The following is a 22,750-nucleotide window of genomic DNA, read 5'->3' on the forward strand; positions in this document are numbered from 1 at the left end:
CCAGAAGGTACAAATTTTGAAGGATTATTGTAATTAGAAAAAAAAGAAGAAGGTGTAATTTACTCTTTAGTTATACTATAATAATTTGTCTCTCTCTTAACTTGGATGGAAAAAATGTGCATTATATAACTTTTCATGATTATATTTTAAAACTTAGGGAAAATGCACAAGTACCCCTCTGCCTATGCCCAAAATTTATGAGACACACCTAACCTTTTCTAAGGTCCTATTACCCTCCCGAACTTATTTTATATATAGTTTTCTACCCCTTTTCGGCCTACGTGACACTATCCTTGAAAAAATGCACAAGTACCCCTCAACCTATGCCCAAAATTTATGAGACACACCTAACCTTTTCTAAGGTCCTATTACCCTCCCGAACTTATTTTATATATAGTTTTCTACCCCTTTTCGGCCTACGTGGCACTATCTTGTGGGCCCAGCGCAGGGGCGGCTCAACATAATTTGTGGCATAAAGCGAAATTTTTATTAGAGGCCTAAAATCTATATAAATTTTATCTATATCTATTTATTTTTTAAAATTTTAGACGTAAATTACTACTTAATATCTTTTATATAAATGATTTTTCAAACACTTTTTTTTTAATTATTAGTTTTAAGTAAGATTTTATCAATTCAACATTGAAAAACATCCTTTTATTGAGACAATTATTATATCAATTATTAACACAATTTTATAAGTAATAAGTTGATAAACTTTAAATATAAGAGTTAGAATCATAGAATTTGATTCAAAAAGTTGATAGCTTGGTATACCTACTTTAATATGAAAATTAACAAATAAATTTTTTAAAAATAATTTGTAATGCACTTTGTTCAACACTTTTCGACTATTGATTCATATTTTTGAGAGTGTATTACTCTAACTATCAAAGATTTGAAGAAATAGAGTGCAAAAAGAGCTACAAAGGATAAATAATGTAAGTGTTAACGAAGAAAATGTAAGAATCCAAAACAATGTTTCCTTAATTTCTTCTATTTGAATGGGGTTAAGATACATAATTTTTTATTTATAAAAATTTGAGGAAGGCCAATGCCTAAAATTTTATAGGCAAGAGCCGGCCCTGGCCCAACGCATGTTGACAATTTTTTCAAGGATAGTGCCACGTAGACAGAAAAGGGGTAGAAAATTATATATAAAATAAGTTCGAGGGGGTAATAGGACCTTAGTAAAGGTTAGGTGTGTCTCAGAGATTTTGGGTATAGGTTGGGGGTACTTATGCATTTTCCCTAAAACTTATTCAGTACACTTACATTTCTGCACAATATAAAAAAAAAAAAAAAAAAAAAAAGGTAAGAAAACTTCTACAATCTCTAAAGTAATCCTAAAAACATGCACCCTCCAAGGAAGAGAGTTTTGGAAAATATTTTTCTTAATATTTGAAGGGAAGTCATTTTCCTTAAATTTGAGGAAAATGAGTTGATTTAAAAAATATTTTTCAAAATGTTTAACCCAACCAAATATGAGAAAATTGGATTCATACCAAACACACCCATAAATTAAATCACAAATTTGAAAATTTATCATTATCTATCCCTACTGCACATTAAAAAATAATTTTTAAAAATTCAAAACAATTCTAACTACACATGAACTCTTCACGTTAAAGTAGTCCTAAAACATGCACCCTTAAATTAATGCATGTTTAGAACTCTTTTTTTTTTTTTTTAAATATATATATTTGAAGTTATGAGATTTTTATATTACCTATTAAATCATACGCGCACACAACTCACAAGTCTCTCCACTTTACTTGAAAAAAGAAAATAAAATATGCAACATTGAAATTCTGAATTTAATATATAAAATCACATAAACATGCACGATTTTTTTTAAAAAAAATATTACTTTATGAAGTCCAATATCTTAAAGTTAATTTCATTTTCATATTACTAAATGAATACTTTATCTAGAAACATGCTATAAGAATGATTTTGTTATCAGAAAAAAATTTCGAGGGTGGATGAAAATCTTTGAGATAAATGTGTGTTTGGTATGAATGAAACGTTTTCTATGGACAATGTTTTCCTAAAAAAAAAAAGTAGACTTTTGACTTATTTTCTTATGTTTGGTTGGTGAGTAGAAAATATTTTTCGAAAAAGATATTTTAGTGTTTGATTTATGAATGAAAAATATTTTTGAGAAAATATCTTTTATTTTTACTAGAGAGTAGAAAATAATTTTAGAAATTGAAATTCAAAAAAGTTTGGTGTAGAATTTGAATTTTTAAAAGTTCCCAACTAACAAGACTTGACGCAAATACTAGTTTTTTTCTAGTATTTAAAAATTTGGGTTATTTGTCAAATTTCCCAAAAATTTTAATTTTAAACATCTAAGTGTCATGACCCGCCACTTTGCCCTTAAAATTTTGCACTGGAAAAAGGGAGAAGAATCTAGAGTTCTATAGAGGTTAATAGAATACTCTAGAACTCCCTAGATATGTGTACAAAATTTTAGAGAGGGACCATTGTGTAAATAGTTTAGGGACTTGTAAAGTAATTTTAAATTACACTTTAGTCCTTAGGTGGTAGTATAAATAGAGGTGTCATTCATTTGTAAGGCATCCAAGCTTAAAACAACCAACCAAGAAAGTTGTAAAGCATTCTCCAAGTAATACAAAACCTTCTTCCAAATATTTCCAAATCTCTCTAAGTCTTTCTTTGCATTCTCTTAGCGATCTAGCTTCAAAGGGCTTACTTGAGCTTACAAGATCATAAAAGATTTGTGATGCATTCTCTTAGCGATCTATCTTCAAAGGGCTTACTTGAACTTACAAGATCATAAAAGATCTTCAAAGGGCTTACTTGAACTTACAAGATCATAAAAGATTCGTGAGTAAGTTGTCAAGTGCCGCACGAAACATTAGTCAGAACTCTAAGTCCGTGACATAAGTACCTGCACCAACATTGCCATCATATATATATATATTAGTAATTCTCGTTCATAATCGCGTGTATTGGAAAAAATAAAATATACTCTCTCTTTCAGTTCTCACACGTAGAAGCTTGCATTCGTTATGGCGCATTGCTGGGGGTGCTTGAGGTATCAACCATCTTCTCTGTGCCAAGACGGTATTGTTTCGAATGCCTTCGACACTCTCAACAATCCACCGAACGTTCTGAATCAATGTATGGATAACCTGGGTACTAGATCTACTGTTACATTGATGTTAAGAACAACTTTAATGGAGTTGGACGAAGCAAATAGGGCTGAGTACATACACAACTTGCTTCAAAATCCTCCAGGAAAAGGTATTGTCTTCTTCTCCATTTCAATTGCTTTATTATCAATTTTTTTCAATTTGTTTATTATCAACTTTTTCGATCGTTTGAAACCCTAATATCTTGATTATATTCGATTTTGTTAGAATTTGATGTTGTATTACGAATATATAAAATCAATCCTTATAGTTCGGAACCCTAATTTCTTGACTGCATTGTTGTATTCAGTTCGATTTTGTTAGAATTTGATGTTGTATTACGAATATCTAGAATCAATTATTCTAGTTCGGAACCCTAATTTCTTGACTGCATTGTTGTATTCAGTTCTTTCTTCTAGTTCGGAACCCTAACTTTATTCATTGCATTTCAGTTCTTAGATAGTCCTCCACGACGTATCTACGACGTATCTGTATTACAATCAGAAAGCCACATTTCAGATTACAGTGCACCTAGAATTTCGTACTTACTATTATCATAATTGTTGAATTTTCAATTTGGTATGCTAGAATGTATGAAATCTGAAAGTCTGAAACCGAAAGTGTTACATGAGTTTTTCACTATTGTACTAATTTGATTATGTAGAGATTCTATTCCATTTGTTTAGTTCGTTCAGAACCGTACTTTATTGTATTCATTTTTCTTGACTGGATTTGGTATAATAACTAACTTCGAGTTCTTTTGTTAGGTTTGCTTAGTTGCTTGAGTGGAGCCATGACATGGTTCATCTGCACATCTGTTCAAGTTGTAAGACGACTTTTCAATCACATTTGTTCAAGTTGTAAGACGACTTTTCAATCACATTTGTTCAAGTTGTAAGAGGACTTTTCAATCAGGCTGCGAATGTAATGCCTAGCAATGGTACTTCATCACAGGCTGTCTCAATTATTGAGATTCCCTCAACTAGCCATGGATTTGATCCCACTTACCTACCCAGTCACACTCACACACCATCATCATCAGATGGATCTGATCCCGACTACCTGGGCTCAAACTGATGTAACCCCATACTCTGGCTCATTCATAGTCAGACTTCACTCAATCATATTCTGATTATTGTATAAACGTAGTACACGGAAAAAACATATTGTTCAATGTGTATACTTTCAAAACATTAGTTTACAATTGTTACTGAACAAAGCTGGATAGACAGAGTGACATTTTTTTTTTGATTACTAGAGAAAGCCTAGTGGAAGGCGATTTATTTTGTGAAAATTTGTCTATCATAGTTTACAATTGTGTAGGACAGAGTGACATTTTTTTGAATACTATAGGAAGCCTCGTGAAAGGCGATTTTTGTTGTGAAAAATTGTCTATGTTTTTTGTCTTGTTTTCTTTTCTTTCTTTTCCATCTTCATGTCCTTCTTTTCTGCTTTAGCTACCTCCCTCTCCTTTTGGAGCTTTAGAGCACCAGGATAAAACGTTGAGAATAGAGGGAGATAGAAGACTAATACAGCACGACCTGAAGGATAATGAACAATTAAGATCCCTGAACTTTTATCACATGATGTAGGCACCAAACATGTGTTTGGGTTCACAACATATACATATACTTGTATCAATCAGAATGCAGAATCTCAGTCACCTAGTTCTATTTATCGCAACAACCTGGCCCTGGTCTTAAATCCAATAAAGGGATATGGAGAGTGATGCAAACACCCAATGATAGAAAAGAACACTTCACATTGTGGACTAATCCTGAAAACAAGTAATTAATTTCACAGACAGAAAGACAAAGCAGGAAAGAAGCATGGATCAAACAATTGCTCATGATGTCCAAGACATTCCATGTCTGCAAAAATTTTCAAGAAAAAAGATCATGGCCATCATTCATTGATGTCTGAAAAGTTATTTAAAGCTCAAAATGATAATCTTTTAATGATGTTGGAAGGTGTCAAGGCTCGAAGAAGTAGTTCTTGATGATGATGCAGAGCTTGTAGGCATTGAGAATTATGAATCATGCTTGTTGATTGGTTACTTCCCGATGGAAATTGCATTGTGTTGTTGGAACAAGAGGTGTAGGGAAAACCACCTTAGTCAAGAAAACTTTTCGTGATCCAGTAGTGAGCAAGAAATTTGATCATACTATATGGTTTAATGTTCCGCGGTTTATAAATCTTAAGGAGCTAATGATGAGTTTTATTGGTCTACAAAATGACAATACTCGTTGAGCATGGATGATAACATGTTGGCAAAGTTGGTCCAATGATTCTTTGACACATAACAGAATCTGCATTTCTTTTTTCAGTCCATCTATCCTATCCTTATGCACTAACAGAATCGATGGACCTGTAGACTACTTATAGGTTACAATAGTGAGGTACTAGCCAATAGAAACGCTCGATCCAACAGAGCCCGGGGAACTTGGGAAAGTTAACGAGACTACGAATGTTAAACCTCGTGAAACTTAGTAATAAGTAAAAGAGAAGACCACACAATGAAGTAGATACTCTGAAAAACTGAAATAAACAAAAGCTAACAGTTTTAGTAATAAATATTGAAACTGGTGAATGAGCAATAGCTAAACTAATAAGAGTAAAGGTTATAACATTTTTTTTTTAAAAAAAGTTCTTCCACCATACATTAAGAAACTAATAAGTAAGTGATTTTGGGGATATCAAACTTTCTGTAAAAGCATGTCCACCTTGAATGGTAATACATCGAGGCCATGATCTAAATGGTCTACTGACCATCCTAAATGTGTGCCCTCTAGTTACCCATCGAGGCCATGATCTAAATGGTCTACTGACCGTCCTAAATGCGTGCCCTCTAGTTTCAATATTCAGGCACCAGAATAGCACTTCACCATCCGCAAACCTATGTCTCGGCGCGGCATAAACATACGGAGTATCTTTTACTATAGTTAACAATGGCATCCAAGATTCCTTGACACCATACTCTTTTAATACCCATACCTTAAAATTACCATTTCCCGTAAAAAAGAGATTAGAATGAACACAAAGCATTCCTTCCAACACAGAAACGCCAATAGTGTCAAGGCCTGGCATCAAGCTTAATATTTCCTCTGCCAAAGGTATATCTCCGTACACTTCATTTGAAATATTAAACGAAATCACCATAAAATAATTTCTTGAAACCTGGATCCAATGAAATGCCGCATGTATAAATGGCAAAGAATCTGTGGCATAAAACCAACAGCGATTGGCACGAGGATGTTCATCAATGATTCTCCAAGAGCCATCTTTCAATGCGAGAATTTCATTAGGATAATTGGGACCATCTAGGTTCTGGTGCATATGAAGGATCTTATACTCACCACTGCTTGAGTCATAACCCAAACCAAAATGAGAATGTCTATCCCCGGGACATCCCAGAGGGGGAAGTACTATTGATTCTCTTATGGAGGGGTTCCACAACAAAATTTTGACACAATATTTAGCACGAATCTCGATAATAACTAAGCCATTGTAACAACAATGGATCAGGCAATTCCTTGGTTTAAGGGTTGAAGGGCAATGTTGAACCGGCGATAAAGGACAACAATATAGGGAGAAGGTAGAATCCTTAGGGCCCCATTGGTAGATAAGAAGCTTTTGGGAATCTTGGTCATTCCTAGCACGATTGAGATGCTTCTTTGTAAAATAAGGATCAGATATCAATGTTGTCCAAAATTTGGAAACACATTTGAATCGAACAAGAGACCGCACATGTAACCTGCTGAGGATGTTGACAAGTATTTCCTCAGGAAACTGAACCATGACCTAGATAGAACAAGAAAGACAATTTTTATAAAGTATTCAACATTTCAACGAAAAGACAAAACGAGTATTCACTAACAAATACTAATAGAATTGAATATGAGAATACAGAGCAATGTACTCAAAAAGAATATAAAAATTACGGAGATAGCATGCATTATTCCTATTTACCAGAAAACACGCACCTATGGTTCATCGGGGCGGATTTAGGTGGTGTCCACTCGAACCTCCTCAACAAAAAAATTATACGTAATTTTTTTATTGACACATAGAAATTTTGAATCCATGAACACAAGTTCAAGAGTAGAGCTTGAGTTTCCTAATTCAAATTTAAAGACTATATTCTTATTTTTTAAATCAAATATAAAACAATAATACCCTGATCCAGAGACTTTTGATGAATTTACCGAATCATCAACGCCCAGGTTATGAATTGAGGGCGGGGTCTTCTTCCCTAATTTAAGTAAAAAATTGTTGTTGGTTATAAAGGACAATAGAGCAGAAAAGATAAAATTAGCCTTTCCCTTCGTAGACCAACTTTCTGCTAAGTTTCCATCATTCTTCCTTTTCTGCGCCATCGCAACACTCGATTTCGATTTTCTAGGGTTTCTATGGATATATGTTAGTAGTAATTCACTGCTGGCGCTTATATTCCTATTTTTATTTCGGTCGGGTCGGGTTGGATTCTTTAACATTCCCAATTTGATTTGATTTCATACTTTCTTCTTTTTTTTTTTTTTGTAAAATATCAATGCCATATTTCTTACTTTATGGACGAACCCTCAATTGCTTCTGATACTGGCCGTGCAGCTGAGTTTATTAGGAAGAAGGTTTATAGGATAAGAGTAGGTGTTATGCATGTGGGGAAGAAGGGCATTTATCGTATGAGTGTCCGAAGAATCTGCTTGTACCTAGGGAAAAACCTGAGCCACCGAAGAAAGGGCGGGGGCTGATGAGGGTAGGGGTGGGGAGTGGGAGGATGACGAGGAGGAGGAGCGCGTTTTGATGACGATAATTGGGTTTCTGTAGTGGATAAGGAGCAGAGGAGAGGTCATTGAAAGGAGATAATGACGAATTCAAGAAGGAGGAAAGGAAGGAGAAGAGAAAAGGTTATTTTAGTGATGAGAGTGATGAGGAGGATTGACATTTTTTTTCTTTTTTAGCGGAATGGTGTTAAGTGAAGGTATTTAAAAAAAATCATTCCTTTTAGAATCTTTTGGTAATTGTTGAGTGTTATTTTGATCTCAATTATAAATATTAATGTGATGTTGTAGAACTAGATAGTAGTTTGTGTAGAAATATAAAACTTATATAGCTTTAAGTTGTGTCTTGTTGACACAATGTTGTTCTTGGTAAAAGTTCCATTTTATGAACAATGTGGTTCTTTTGTTAAGTGTGGAGAGTCCTGCTCTAACTAGATGGAATTATGCTATATATAGGTTTAACTAAATTATGGTAGTATTATAGAAGTACTCATATGCGGTTTTGGAAAGTAGAGATTACAAGCCAAATTAGATTTAAATCTCTTTCCTTTTTTGCAATCAAAATTGTAACCGTTGGATCTGTTTGTAAGTTTTATAACTGCATTTATTTCGGAGGTCTTCACACTTCGAACTCTCCTGAAACTGAATTGCAAGAATTCATCTTTTTGCTATAAGGCAGTCTTCCTTTGATATGTCTTTTTGAATACATCCAGTGTTCTTCTCTAGAGACTTGATCGGAACTGAAACCTTTGAGAATTTCCAAGTCCATTAGGTATGTCGGTATATCTGAATACACCGTTATTTCTTATGTACCTCTCTTGGAAACCATTGTTGACACCAGAATGTCTTTATATAAAGTTTATTCCGTTAATGCTTCTTTTAAGAGAGTGTTTCCTCTTAAAAGTGAAATAGTCTATCAAGGTGGCCTCTTTTTCGGCTGTCGTGTCATAGTGGGGTTCCTAAATTCGCCAGTATTAGCATGCCCCTGATGTTTCGATGTCCGCCCTCAGCCTTTCTTTGTTAGATAGTGAGAGATAGGTCTATATAAAGATAGAAAAGGAACCACCATCAACTACAGTAACAATTGTGCCTCAATCCCTAAGTAGGTGTGTTTGGCTATATGAATCCTCTATATCCATTTGAAACCAACGTTCGTTTAGCTTTGAAGAGTAGTTACTTTTTCTGCAGCTTGGTAATGCTATAATATAACTATAAGCAGTGGAATTGTGCTCTAAAGTAACGTATTTGAATCAACTTACATTGTCACCATTTCTTCATAATTGCAATCCAACAAGACAAGTGGGAACTAACCAAGAAATAAGTTTGTTTTAGTCTGATTGCTCTTTCTGCATTAAGAGTGTGCCTCGTGACACCAATCTTAAGAGAATCAAATTTTGCAGAATGTAGTTACTCTCTTGCATTTATAACCAGGTGTTACTTTAATCTAACAGCTCCAATTCTGCAGCAGCATGCTTAGTGTTGATGTCTTATCTCAACACTCTATCCATAGTTTGCCCCTCATCCTCTTTGCAAATACATGAGCTTAACATACTTCATTTTGCATTCACTGTTAGTTCTGTGTTATCCAGAGTTTGCCCCTCATCCTCGTTTCTCTTTTTTGCTAGTAAAAGAGAAGGTAACTTGTTTGTTGTTAGTCTTATCTCCCTCGTTCTTCGTCATTTTTGGTCAGGGCATTGGTGGTTGCGATGATTTTTGATGTCCTTGTTATATTTCAGAATCGCTTCATTGGAATAGATCAACACTCACTGAGAGCACCATATTCAGGCACTTCAAGCATGTCAATGCAAGCCGATGTATGGCACTCCTGTTTTTCGGTGGATCAACAGGTTGACTAGTTAGTTAGGTTGTTCTTTACTCGAGGAGGAAAGTTATCGAACGTTGCCTGTAATATCGAACTTACCTGAAAACAAAATGCAAAATTTCATATGCATTGAAGATGTTATATTACCAATTTCATTGTATTATTAGCTTGTCCAGCTTGATTTCCTTTCTGTAAGGAAATAGATGAAATTGATATGTCTGACTGAAGCAAGACAGCTTCTTAAACTTGTGTTCGCGGGTAAGATTTGTGTATATTCTATTCTTTTCAGATTCTACTTGTGAAATTACACTGAGAATATTGTTGTGGCATCTAACAAAAGAGACTATTGTCAGCAAAATATACGAAGACTTTATCTAATTAACTGGAGTACAATTCTTCTCCCTAGTCCAAATTTCAATGAAATAGTACCTTCAAAAAAGCGCTATTAAATAATTGGAATGTTTGCATCGTTTTTTATGTTGAGTGATTTTCAAATCTTATGATCTTTAATTAAATATACGTGTACCAAAATGTCTTAAAACAAACAAATTGAAAGGGAGAAACAATCATCAGGTCGCAAGTATCAAGATATTTGAGTAACATATATCAAAGTACATTACTCTGGCAATTATCAAGAAATTTGAGTAATATATATCAAAGTACCTTACACTTTTCAAGTTTTAGGCTCTAACTCCTACCTCGACGAGGACTATCAACTCGTTTGTACCTCTCATTTCGTTCGAGTTGAATTATATTTATCCTCTCAGGGTGAAAAAAGTAGTTAACTATCTCGAAAAAATCCATATCCTCCATCCGAATTGTCTCAATTATAGCCAACTCCCCCTCCTTTGTCTCTTTCCCTATCGAAAAACTATTTCATAATGTATTGAATCATATTAATTTATATTATATTATATTATTTTAATGAATATAGTATTTTAATAAATAGTATCATTTTCCTTCGAAACACACAATCAAACATGAATAATCTAAATAATAAACCTAAAAAAAAATATCAATTGCGCGATTGCAGAGATTAATGGAGGAGTTGCCCTCTGGGATTGAGCACTTGAGCAAGCTCAAGTATCTTTCATGGGAACAAATGCCTGAAAAGTTGTTAATGACTGTGAATAGCTGGAAAATTGCTCATATTCCGGGATACCATTATTCTTGGACACCCTTAATAAAATTTCTAGTTCCGCCACTGGCATGAAGATTCAAAAGGAAATCGTTTGTCCAACAGCAATTCCATCACTTTTGTATCCTTCATAACTATCGTTTGTCCAACAACAATTCCATCACTTTTGTATACTTCATAACTCACGTTGCTTACTCAAAATTTCGACAAAAGTTTTTGAATCAAATCTGAAAGATTTCTTAGTTGAACGGGGGAGCAATTTGAAATTTTGAATTTTTTTGTTCGTTCTATATATTGGTATTTGTCTTTGTATGATTGAGAATTGATAGTAAGAAGAAACACAAGCATAATTTATGGGATTTAATTAATTTTCAGATTTTATTCCCTTTTTAGCGCAACAGAAAAATCTTTTCTTGTATTAGAATTAAGGTATCCGGATGGTGACTTATGTATCCAGAAAGTACAAATTTTAAGAGATTATGGGATAAGATGTAATTTACTATTTAGTTATACTATAATAATTCGTCTCTCTCTTAACTTGGATGGAAAAAATGTGCATTATATAACTTTTCATGATTATATTTTAAAAAACTTATTCGGTACACTTTCAATTCTGCACAATATCAAAAAAAAAAAGGTAAGAAAAACTTCTACAATCTCTAAAGTAATCCTAAAAACATGCACCCTTTAAGGAAGAGAGTTTTGGAAAATATTTTCCTTAATATTTGAAGGGAAGTCATTTTCCTTAAATTTAAGGAAAATGAGTTGATTTGAAAAACATTTTCCAAAACATTTAACCCAACCAAATATGAAAAAATTGGATTCATACCAAACACACCCTTAAATTAAACCACAAATTTGAAAATTAATCATTATCTATCCCTACTGCACATTAAAAAATAATTTATTAAAATTCAAAACAATTCTAACTACACATGAACTCTTCACGTTAAAGTAGTTAGAGCCGTCAATATGGGCTAGGCCCGTTGAGCCGGTGTGGCCTAACCTGTGATTTGATAGGGGCTGGGCTACAATTTTAGAAGCCATTTAAGAAAATGACTTTTTAGCTCGGCCTAAATAAGTTTGCCGATTTGTGGGACTTTAGAAATATGGATAGGGCCGGCCCGTGGGCCAAATAAAAATAAAATAGAATATTAAAAAGGGTCTGAAAAATCTCTCTAAACTCAAAATCTATTTAAAGTTTGAAATAGGAAAAATGGTCTGAAAAATACTCCAACTTTGGTCGAAATTGTTGTTATGATACCAAACTTTATAGAGGACCTTTTACCCCTTGTACTATTTAATCGTGTATTTTAAAGGTATATATGTACCCACGTGGACACGTTACTATTTATGATGTTGCAATATTTATGATGTCCACGTGTGCACATATATACCTTTAAAATACACTATTAAATAGTGCAGGGGGTAAAAGGTCCTTTCAGAAGTTCAGTATTGTTACAACAATTTTGGTCAAAGTTCGAATATATTTCAGACCTTTTTCCCTTTGAAATATTATAATTTAAATACAAATTATGGTTATAAAATATGTATTACATAACATAAAAATTTCCTAAAATTTCTAGGGAATCACTACATAGGCCATAGGGAATATTGTCATAATTTTTGTGTTTTATTATGATCATTGGAAAACAATTTGATTAATATTTCTATGTAGTTATTTATGCTTTTACTTGAAATCAAACTTAATAAATATTATAAAGATAATTTTATTTGTGTATTTGATTAACAAGTAGATCGGGCAGGGATAATCATTCCGGTCCTGGTAGAAGTGGCGACCATTCTCAAGAACGAAAAAGACTGCTGAGGGAAGCCCTATGAGTCACTGAAACGACGGTAGGAGTGCGCAAACTCTCCAAATTTATGACCAACCTTTCCTTCAGTAGTCTTACAACGAACATGAGTTTTTCCAACACTAACACCATGTAATATTGTCTTGTCGATATTTATGATAATATTTTTAGATTATAATTTAATTTAAAAAATTATAAAAAAATATACTTTTAAGAAAAAAGGGCTAACCCGGCAAGCCTGTAGCCCACATACTTGTGGGCTGGGCCAACCATTTTTTGCCCCTCACAAAAAGTGGGCTAGCCCGATTTGACCCGTCAAATTTCAAAGCATGTATGAATTAGCCCGGATGGGATGGGCTAGCCCATATTGACAGATCTAAAAGTAGTCCTAAAACATGCACCTTTAAATTAATGCATGTTTAGAACTCTTTCTTTTTATTTTATTTTTATATTTAAAGTTATGAGACTTTTATATTACTTATTAAATCATACGCGCACACAACTCACAAGTCTCTCCACTTTACTTGTAACAAGAAAATAAAATATGCAACATTTAAATTCTGAATTTAATATATAAAATCACATAAACATGCAGGATTTTTTTTAAAAAAAAAATTACTTTATGAAGTCCAATATCTTAAAGTTAATTTCATTTTCATATATTACTAAATGAATACTTTGATCTAGAAACATGCTATAAGAATGATTTTGTTATTAGAAAAAAAATTCGAGGGTGGATGAAATTCTTTGAGATAAATGTGTGTTTGGTATGAATGACACGTTTTTCATGACAATGTTTTCCTAAAAAAAAGTAGACTTTTGACTTATTTTCTCATGTTTGATTGGTGAGTAGAAAATATTTTTCGGAAAAGATATTTTAGTGTTTGATTTATGAATGAAAAATATTTTTTAGAAAATATCTTTTATTTTTACTAGAGAGTAGAAAATAATTTTAGAAATTGAAATTCAAAAAAGTTTGGTGTAGAATTTGAATTTTTAAAAGTTCCCAAATAATGAGACTTGACGCAAATACTAGTTTTCTAGTATTGTGAAGGTTCGGTTGGGGTGTAAGGAGTACTTGTATTCTATCCCCTTAGCTCGTGTTTAGAGGTTTACTTGCTGAGTACCGTGTGGTTTGGTACTCACCCCTTGCTACTACATTTTTTTTTCCTTTAACTACGAACAACACAGGGATCAATTCAATAATGACATTTTGATGATACTCTTTCTCCAACCAATAATAATAATATAATAATAACAACATGGCTATCCCTTAATTAGAAATGAAGTAATCGTATACAACAATATCTAATCTAAAATTATTACCTCAATGAATCGTTCTTATGTGACGGCGCCAGGAGGTATTCCGCTGACCTAATTCTTTTTCATTCGAAAATAATTTTGTGCTAAAAGTGACAAACCCTATTAATTTATTTTAATATGGGTTAAGTAGTATAAGTATTAAATAAATTATGGCATTGTCTATTAACCACCAACTAATTCACTCTAGTTAAACAAATATTTTAAATTTCCAAAAATGACATTCCGGGTCATTACAAGTACATACACAACTTGCTTCAGAATCCTCCAAGAAGAGGTATTGTCTTCTTCCCCATTTCAATTGCTTTATTATCAACTTTTTTCAATTTGTTTATTATCAACTTTTTCAATCGTTTGAACCCTTAATATCTTGATTGTATTCGATTTTGTTAGAATTTGATGTTGTATTACGAATATCTAAAATCAATTCTTCTAGTTCGTAACCCTAATTTCTTGACTGCATTGTTGTATTCAGTTCTTTCTTCTAGTTCGGAACCCTAACTTTATTCACTGCATTTCAGATCTTATCTTATTCTAGTTCAAAACCCTAATTTATTGATTGCATTGTTGTATTCAGTTCTTTCTTCTAGTTCGAAACCCTAACTTTATTAATTGCATTTCAGTTCTTAGATAGTCCTCCATGACGTATCTGTATTACAATCAGAAAGTCACATTTCAGATTATGGTGCACCTAGAATTTCATACTCATTATTATCATAATTGTTGAATTTTCAATTTGGTATGCTAGAATGTATGAAATCTAAGTTTGAAATCGGAAATGTTACATGAGTTTTTCACTATTGTACTAATTTGATTATGTAGAGATTCTATTCCATTTGTTTAGTTCGTTCAGAATCGTACTTTATTGTATTCATTTTTTGATTGGATTTGGTATGATAACTAACTTCGAGTTCTTTTATTAGGTTTGCTTAGTTGCTTGAGTGGAGCCATGACATGGTTCATCCGCACATCTGTTCAAGTTATAAGAGGACTTTTCAATCAGGCTATGGATGTAATGCCTAGCAATGGTACTTCATCATAGGCATCCAACTCTGTCTTAATCATTAAGATTCCTTCCACTAAGCATGAATTTGATCCCACCTACCTACCCAGTCATACTCACACACCATCATCATCAGATGGATCCGATCCCACCTGCCTACTGAATCACACTCACACACCATCATCATTAGATAGATCTGATCCCGACTACCTGAGCTCAAACTGATGTAACCCCATACTCCGGCTCATTCATAGTCAGACTTCACTCATTTATATTCTGATTACTGTATAAACATTGTTGACACCCAATTTTGGCCTTCCACAATATAAATTAATCATCGAGCTTCTTAAATTTCAAACGATTTGAAATAGTTGACTTCATAAAATCAAAATATTTTTCAAGTTATTTTAAATAGTTTTGTCACTTTTTACAAATTTTAAGTAATATATATGTTTTAGATAATTATGTATATAATTAGTATATTTTATAAATATTCCAAAATCGTCTCAAAAAATATTTTAATTTTACTTAATTAGTTGGTTACTTGGTGTAGTAATTAATACTTACATTTTTGAGTTATAAGTTCCTAATTAAGTTAATTATTTTTATTTTTGTTAAAACTAAGAAGCTCGTTCATTAATTTGTATTAATTTGTCTTGTTTAAGTTTTGACCAAATTTATCGATTGAATTCGATTTGGTCACAATCGAAATTTATTTAGGCTATTACTCCTAATCAATTTTGTTCAACCCTTTGCAAGGACCAATTTTGGGCCAACAAACCCAACTCTTTTTTCAACCGATCCAATTCCCAATTCTTAGCAGACCCAACTTTTTCCCTTTACTTCCTGCCCACCCTTTAGCCCAAAATTCCCGAAAAACCAATTCTATTAGCAGCAACTTCCAACGCTAACAACAATTCAGCAGCGACGTCTTCACAGTGTCTCAGCAAGACGACAATGATAACAGATATATACAATAGACGGAGCAGTTCACGATTCCAAACGGGGAATTCACGGAAAGCAGCAACATTATGCGTACAATAGTACGTAACTTTTCCATGTCATCTTCTCCGATTCCCTCGATAAACAGTACGCATAGTACTGTTCCAGCCATGAGGCAGCCGCACTTTTCGTCCTTGTGGCTGCTAGATCGCTCCACGTATCGCCTCAAGGACAGTCGATTCATCAAGTTCGACCACCTTGCCTTCCTCCCGTTGGAATTTGTTGTGATTTAGCATCGAATCAGCATATTCCCTCAGCTTTGGGAGGATTTTGAAATTCAAAAATTCCAGCCTATTTCCCCCTTAAACATGCCCTAATTCTCTCTATAAATACCTTTTTCCTTCAGTGTTAAAATGTTGGGGGAAAAAATAAAGGAGGAAGGTCAAAATTTAGGTTGAGAACATTGTTACTTATAACATCGAATCCGCAGAAACTTTGAGTCTTAGTTTTGTATTTTCTTTTTTGTTCATCGGAGCTCATCGGAGTTCATCTGTTGGTGGTGGAATTGTCTCCAGCAGCTCGAGTTTTTCAGTTCATTGCAACATCGAATCCGCAGAAAATTTGAGTCTTAGTTTTTTATTTTTATTTTGTTCATCGGAGCTCACCGGAGTTCATCTGTTGGTGGTGGAATTGTCTCCAGCAGTTCGAGTTTTTCAGTTCGTTGCACCGGAAAAGGTAATTACCTTAGTCTTATGTTTCGTTTCCTCTCCATTGATATGTGGTCGACTCTGTTTCCGTTCTATTAGTCCTTTTTTCTCTTTAGGATTTCATGTGTTGATTAATAAATTGTTGTGTCTCTTGATATGGTTGGAATGCTAAGAATGTTGTATTCTATATTTGTTGTTGATTTATTGTTATTCGAGTTGTATTTTCATCGAGTATTTCTTAGTTTCTTTCTATGGTAGTCTCATTTTTGTCAAAGTCCTTAGCTACTGCTTAGCTTGTTTCTTCTCTAATGTTGCTATCTCTTTCATGACATTTCATGACATTGTTGAACACAGTTGATGGTCTGTCCCTTTGAGTTCACTTTGAATCTTGCTGATGTAATAGTTCGATTTTCTTTGAATCAAGTCGCTTGTGTTGATAATATTTTCGTTTGAGTTTGGTTAGCTATTTTAGTTCAATTGGCTATTGCTTGTGTGATGTTAAGCAACAACTCTCAAGTTTAAATAATTTTGGGTATTTTACAATAATGTGTTGGCTTGCCGTGTTATTTGTTCGTCCTAAAACTCCGGTTTAGCTTGTTATAAATAAAATCTGAAAATTGTTATCTTGTTGTTTTAATTTTTTCCTTGTTATCCTAGAAATCTAAGCATTGTGTTCGCAGTTTAGCTTGAGACAGTAATATTGGAACTTTTAGTACAATCCTCCTTGTGATTTATCACTAGTTTATGTGTTTCTTCATCTTACTGAATCGTTGGTCCCTCAATCTAGTAGTTGCTCATCTTGTTTTAGATTATACATATTCTAGTCTAGGAAAATTTGGCATTTTGTGATGATATTCCTTTATTTAATACGGCTTTAGTTTAATTTTGGATAATATCTTAATTTAATTGGAATTCATTCTCTATGCTAAGTATGGTGTACCGATTAACTATTGTCAATTCATTGTTAAGTGTGTTTATTAAAACATAGATAATATGTGATATTTCCTAATCCTTCATGTCTAGAATAGTTAATGATGCAGTTAGTCATAAATTGTTAAGGATATATGAATGTGGTTGGAAATTAATTTAATAATGCTTGTATCTACTTCTATGTTTGTTTGATTAGCTTGTTAAATTTTCCTTGTGAGTGACACCTCCTATGAGTACCAAATTTAAGATTTTTCTCATCATTATGTTAAGTCCTAAATAATATATTTTGCTATAATGACTTATCGTTTGTAGCAGTAGCACATAAATTTTGTTTTGATATTTTGATGTCATTCTTTCTATGCTTCTTGTATCGATTTAATGTATCGGCTCTCATATGTAATTTTATTGTTGATGCATGTGACTCCAATCCGAGTCCTTTTGGACTCCCCTCTTAGCATATCTTCGAGTTGAATCTCTTTGAGTCAAGCCTTGACTATCGTTGGGAAGTTGGAAGCTGAAATACATGTTAAAAGAAGTTGAGACAGGCCTCAGATAGTTTTAAAATAGGCTGTATACATGCTGTATACAGCAGTATACAGCTGATATACAGGTCTGAGATGCAGGATGCAGGTGCTGGAGTTTGAAGTAGGCTGTATACGTTTGGTATACACTCCAATATACACAAAATTGGCCGAGATACAGCCTATATACAGCAGTATACATCTAATGTATACCAGATTTTTTAGAGTTAGGACATGTGGGACAAAGCCCAATTCATTTGGATTTGGGCAAAAAGACCCAAGTCCAATTGTTCCTTCTTTCTTTATTATTATGGAAAAATCACCCCATATACACATTTAAGAGTCAATATTACAGGTTTTAAATCTACTTTTAATTTTTTTTTGCTTATAACAGTTTAATTACGGGTTATAACATATCACTAATTATTTATAAATTAATTAAATTTTACTTTATTAAATAAGTAATTTTTTGTAATTTTATATTATTATTAAATTATTTAAATAAAGAATACCCCATAATTATCTCTTACACAATTATAAGGATTTACATCGATTACACTTCCTTATTTAATGTTATACTCATAACTTCCCATTAGTCAATCCCACCACCCTTCCCCCACACATATCCAACTATACATGTTATTACCCCACTTTCACCTTCTTCTCTCCCATTTTTCTCACCAGCCAACTACACCAACATTCAATCTTTCGTCCAAATTTTTTTCCCAACAAAATTATGTCTAAGAAACCCATTGAAACGCCTCAAAAGAGTCCCAGATTGGGTGAAATTGTTGAAAATCTGTCAAATATTCAAAATTCGGCGACGGATGGTTCATCTAAGTTGAAGGAGCGACAAAGAGAGAAAAAATGAAAAAAAAAAAAAGGTCACCCCTGCAAATCAAAAGGGGAAGAAGATAAAGGGGAAAATAGTTGAAACCCCTTCTGATTCCAATTTTGATTTTGTTATTGAAATCAAAAAGAAAAAAAGAAAAAAAAATGTAGAAGTTGGAGCATCTTCAAAACCATCAACAAGAAGAACAACAAAAAGTTATTTTTTTTTAATTTTTGGACAATTTTTTTGTGTTTAAGTATTTGATGATATATAATATCATATGTTTTCTTTCGGCAGATACCGTTTACATATGAATTACTAATGGCCTATTACAATTTCAAGATACTATTTTGAAAATATTAGTGTGTTTCCAAACTGTACATTTATTGGATGAAATATGTATGAAATCTGATTAATATGTGTATGACTACGCTTAAATGTTTTGATTTTGAAAATTTTATGAATTGTAATATAATAATGGTATACAAATGGTATGAATTGCGTTTTAACATTGGTGTGATTGTCTATTGACTATGTTTATGGTATAAATTATTAAATTGGTATGAAAATGGTATGATTTGTCAAACTATTGATTTTTTCTTAAAAAAATCACATTATGCTTACTTTATATTCTAAACATGTTTTTGGATGAAACATGTATGAAATTTGATTAATACGTGTATGCCTATGAGTTTAATATTTTATTGTTGGATATTGTATGAATTGTGATATAATATTGATATACAAATGGTATAAATTGTGTGATTATATGAATTTATCAATTTTTATACATGTTGTTTGGATAAAACGTGTATGAAATTTTGATTAATATGTGTATAACACTAATTGAAGTTAGTGTGGGAATGAAACACTAACTGCAATTTGTTTTAAATTTATTTATAGTAGGACACCAGTAGAAAACTAAATTAATATTTATGTAAACTTACATTAAATTAAATACTCAGGATACCATAATTACCTTTTATAATTATCACTAATATTTACACTATCTTATGTATTAAGCTGAAATAAATTTTATTTTTAACAGTATGCAATATGTATGATTAATGAATGAACAATGTATAAAGAATGAACGGTATATTAAACACTAAGTTTATAATGCACTTCAAATCAATTATGTATCATATCAAAACAAAACATTAATCTAAACGATAAAATAAAATAAAAATTATATATAGTCTAAACAAATAAACAATCATTAGTTTTGCACAGGATAATTTGAACATGCTTCATGTTGTGGCCAACTAGACAACATCTACTGCAAGTAACTTTGGACCTTTTGAATTTCACATCAGCAACCCTCTTTTATATATAATTCATTTCATTTGAAAATCAACATAATTCTCTTTTTCATTAAAAAAAAACAATTAGTCTAACATTATACAAATCAATTAGAAATATCTTAAATAATATTAACTTTTCATTTCAAAGACAATACAAATTTCATCCATAAAAATCATTATAATAACAACAAATTATACACACTTGTCATTATTTTTTCATCCAAATATCATTCAGACAGTACATTACAAAACAAATTTTATACAAAACATAATATTTCACATTTAATATTCACTTAATACACATTTCATACAACAATCATCATCATATCAAATTTATACATTTTCATACTCATTTAATACACATTTCATACAAAACAATTATTCATTCAAACTATATACATTTCTCGTCCCAAATAATTAATTACTGTCACCCAACTTTATACATAAATAACAAAACTAATATAAACTTAACAATTTCACATTTAATACCAATTTAAAACACTGGTAATACACTTCGTCAAGAATTCCAAAATTTTTTTTTACATATTTCTTAACACACTTTTCATACATAATTCATTCGACTTATACTATCAAATTCATTATCAAATAAAATAATTTTTCATAAATCCGTCAACATTATAATTAAATTATTTTTACAGAATAATTAGCACACTTTCATACAAATTTCATTTAATTTATTCTACCAAATTTATTCATAAAATCACATTAAATTTATAATTTCACAAAACAATAACCGTATACAAAATAAACAAATAAACAAAAAAAACACTAATTTTTTTTACATTTCACAACAGTAAACATAATATGATATCAACAGTTAACAAAATATGACTCCACCTTCAATTAATCGACAATTTGATCATTTTTGTTTCATTTTGCTATCACTCTAAAACAAAGGTTAAACAATAATAAATACTAACCCGAAGGATCCCATCTTTCACCATGTTTGATTAAAACTGATACGTAGTTGTCCATCACAACAAAATCAAGAATTTTCAAAGATGAAAAAAACTTCAATTACTCGAATGTGGGATTTTTTTTTGTTGAAAATTGAAGAGAGAAACGTTAAATTTTTTTTGTTGCAAATTGAAGAGAGAGAAACGTTGGAAAAAGAAAAAGATAAAATCTGAATTTTTATTTGATTTTAACTGATTTGAGTGAATTAAGGATACTAAATAATCTTAATTAGTTTAAATCCTTTAATTCGTGCTATTTATTAATTATCTACAAAAGAATGATATGATCTGATTTTTTAATTTATCTTAACTGATTTTGAGTGAATTAAGGATAAAAAATATTGTTAATTTGTTTGAATCCCTTATTTCATGCTAATCATTAATTACCTACAATAAATTCAAATTAAATTACAGGCCACACTTTTAGTTTTTTACTTTATTATCTATATTCCGTTTTTTTTAAAAAAAAATTCATTTTTTTTAAAACTTTTTTCGAATTAATAAAAATATTTCTTTTATTTGTGAATTTGTTATAACCTGAAATTTTTAATGTTATAGCTTGAAAGTCTAAATCTACTGCTATAGCCTGAAAATAGTACTATAATATATGTCATATATGAAATTTACACTATTATTATTCATGTTATTGATTAACTAACTTTTTTTTTATTATGGTTAAAATTAATTAAGTTCCCCAAGATTGCCTTTCTTATTTATGAAATATCTATTATTTACTCATTTATATATTTAACTACATATGATTCTTTTGTCCTAATAGAAATTATGCGGAATTTGTTTCCTTAAAAGTAACAACTTAAAATTTTATTTCTTTCTTAAACTTAGTTAAAATTTTAAAAGTTAATTGAAAAGTCATTTTAATTAAATCGTCGGTCGATCGCAAGTTAGCGGACATTCCGAGAGTCTAACATCTTCTCGGAATGTACATTGAACTCGAATCCTTTTTTTTATTTTCAATTGATTTTGTCTATTTAAATCTTTTGAAAAAACCTCAAAGTTTTCTTAATTTCTTAAAAGATTAAGTGGCCACTCTATTTTGGAAAATCGATTTTTTTTCAAGTTATAAGTTTGGCTGTCTCTGATGCAAATCTCAAAAGACATCATAGAAAAATATGCAATGGTTTGCCAATGGCGATTTTGATGATTGCTGGTGCACTGGCTACCAAAGGGAATGAAATAGAGGTGTGGGAGTTGTTCCGTGGCAGACTTGTTAACAAGGTAATTATATCGAACTCAAGCACATGAAAAGGTTACTCACTATAGGTTATCAAGACTTGCCTTTCTATCTCAAGTCCTGTTTGAGCATAATCCCGAAAAATCATCATGTTTCAACCAGTGGCGGATCCAGGATTTAGAGTCCGTGGGTGCCAAATAGACTTATCGATTAAATTAATTTTATATTTGATTGAATTATTCGTCTTTTTGATATATATCATAAATCAATCAATAAAATATAAATAAATAATAAGATATTACACTT

At 31.8% G+C, this 22,750-nt stretch overlaps 1 protein-coding gene and 1 pseudogene across 4 annotated transcripts in view; one reads left to right on the top strand and one right to left on the bottom strand.

The window, feature by feature from the left end:
• LOC125837043 (uncharacterized) overlaps positions 1 to 22,750 on the top strand; it is a 142,092-nt gene that overhangs the window by 107,130 nt on the left and 12,212 nt on the right. For 2 of the 4 annotated variants that reach the window (XM_049516181.1, XM_049516184.1), the window contains exon 1: positions 13,391 to 13,402. The exons of the other annotated variants lie outside the window; for them this stretch is intronic. The gene's annotated coding sequence lies outside the window, so the exon portion shown is untranslated. Of the gene's footprint in view, positions 1 to 13,390; positions 13,403 to 22,750 lie in introns of those variants that run through there. 4 annotated transcript variants of the gene reach the window in all.
• Positions 5,960 to 6,959, bottom strand: LOC125837048 (putative F-box protein At1g47790; annotated as a pseudogene).

Source organism: Solanum verrucosum, unplaced genomic scaffold, assembly GCF_900185275.1.
Source record: "Solanum verrucosum unplaced genomic scaffold, falcon-dt-bn FXZP01000165.1, whole genome shotgun sequence".
Classification (NCBI taxonomy): domain Eukaryota; kingdom Viridiplantae; phylum Streptophyta; class Magnoliopsida; order Solanales; family Solanaceae; genus Solanum; species Solanum verrucosum.